The sequence below is a fragment of the Plectropomus leopardus genome, unplaced genomic scaffold, assembly GCF_008729295.1.
Source record: "Plectropomus leopardus isolate mb unplaced genomic scaffold, YSFRI_Pleo_2.0 unplaced_scaffold15280, whole genome shotgun sequence".
Lineage (NCBI taxonomy): Eukaryota > Metazoa > Chordata > Actinopteri > Perciformes > Serranidae > Plectropomus > Plectropomus leopardus.
The window spans coordinates 1-1,950 of record NW_024616368.1 but is presented as its reverse complement, the minus strand read 5'-3'; the positions used below and the strand labels follow the sequence as shown (position 1 = coordinate 1,950).

At 35.0% G+C, this 1,950-nt stretch overlaps 1 long non-coding RNA gene across 1 annotated transcript; it reads left to right on the top strand.

The window, feature by feature from the left end:
- The first annotated feature begins 50 nt into the window (after nucleotides 1-50).
- Nucleotides 51-1,185, top strand: LOC121964335. Its single transcript, XR_006107342.1, has 2 exons — nucleotides 51-196; nucleotides 905-1,185. It is a non-coding gene; the product is annotated as an uncharacterized LOC121964335 (long non-coding RNA).
- Nucleotides 1,186-1,950: the final 765 nt, after the last annotated feature.

Below are 1,950 nucleotides of genomic sequence, written 5' to 3'. Positions count from 1 at the left end.
TGTGTGTGTGTGTGTGTGTGTGTGTGTGTGTGTGTGTGTGTGTGCTGCTCAGTAAACCTGGTTTGTGTTGTTTTGTCCATCAGAGAGAAGCTGGAGGACAACTTGGTGAACGCCATGGAAACCATGGACAGTGACCAGGGAACCGGCCAATCAGCGAGCAGCAAACCCGGCCTGATGTTTAAAATCGCCTCAAAAAGTAAGAAGTTGGTGTGAACGCTCGAAACGCCGAAACAGTTTTACAGCTGATCGAATCCTAAAAACTGACAAGATTTTTACTTTTTTTTCAAGAGAATCCTGCAGATCCGCTCAACCAGAAATAAGTTCAAATCTAAAATGTGTAGTTTTCAAATCTTAGAAATGTTCTAAAATTCAAGAAATGAAAAATCTTAGAAACGTCTTATATTCCGATAACATCCAAAAATCTGAGAAGTGTCAAAAAATGTCCTAAAATTTTAGGAACGTCCGAAAATCCCAGTAATGTCCTTAAATCTTAAAAATGTCCCAAAATTTACAAATGTCCTAAAGTCCTAGAAACTTCTGAATATAAAAAAAAATAAATCTTAAAATCATTTTCAGGAAATGTGCTACAATCCCAGAAATTTCCCAAAATCATAGAGATGTCCTCAAATCTCAAACATGTTTGGGGCCCCTGGCCTGCTGCCGTTTTTCAGAACTGGCCCCCAGACTCGGCATATAAACCCTCTTCACGTATAAAACCTCTTTATATATAAAACCTCTTTATATATAAAACCTCTTTATATATAAAACCCTTCATTAAACACTCAGTCAGGGGAAACATTGGCAGTGTGTTTGATCAGAGTATTGATTTTGATTTTGATTTTGATTTTGATTTTGATTTTGATGATCAGTTTCGGTAATCCTGCTGGTTCGTGTCTCCCGTCAGGATATCGGACGGTGGACGCGCTGCTGCAGCGGATGTTCGAGGCCGATCTCGACCCCGAAGACTTCGCTGAGAACGACGACGCCAACGGGAACTTTTCCAACCCGACGTTTGGCTCCGTGTGAACGTTAACGTATAAATCCACCTGAAGGGAAGCAGATTCTGCCGTTTCTATACAGTTTTATACGCTCGTGTTTAAATCTGATGTTTATCCAGTGTTATATTTTTATATTTCTGACCTGTCGCTCTGTGTAGAAACTCATAAAGAATATTTACACGGTTTATTTATCTCTCATCTCTTTTTGGCAAAAATAACAAAGTCTGTTATTATAGAAGTAAAAGTTTTCCGGTGAGGACAGACAGCCGGAGGAAACGACCTCAGGAAACACTAGAGTATATTTCAATTTTTTGTTTTAAAAAAATCTGTGTTTTAAAACAAGAAAAATTCTCCTCTAAAATGTTTGAGTCTAAATTTAGAAGCTGAGAATACTCGTGTACTTTTACTGCTGATACTTTAACTCAGTGAGTCAAAAGAAGAGGCCTAAGGGACTGTTCTTTATTTACCAGAGGAGGCGGATCGGTCCACATGAAGTGACAGTTTCTGATGTTTTTGCAGCCTGAAGGTTTGTTAAGCTTATTGTCTTTAAAACTCAGCAAAAAGTTTGAAAGGAAAAAAAAACCCTCCAAATGTTTGTAGAGAAAAATAATCTTTTAAAAAATGGTTTTATAGACAGTCACATTTTTTTAAATTACTAACAAGTTTTTAAGAAAAAGTAAAATGCCAAACATTTTATAAATCACTAAAAATGTCTAAAAGAAAAATATCGCCAAACATTTTCAAAGAGATAAAATGTTTTCAAAGAAATAAAATGTTTTCAAAGAAATAAAATGTTTTCAAAGAAATTAAATGACCAAAAAATTATAAAATTGCCAATATAATTTAAAAATCACCATTTTTTAAGAAAAAGTCACCAAAAAATAAAACAGAAAGAACTTCAAAAGAAAACAAAATCACTAAATAAAAACTAATCATAAAAAAATCACCCCAA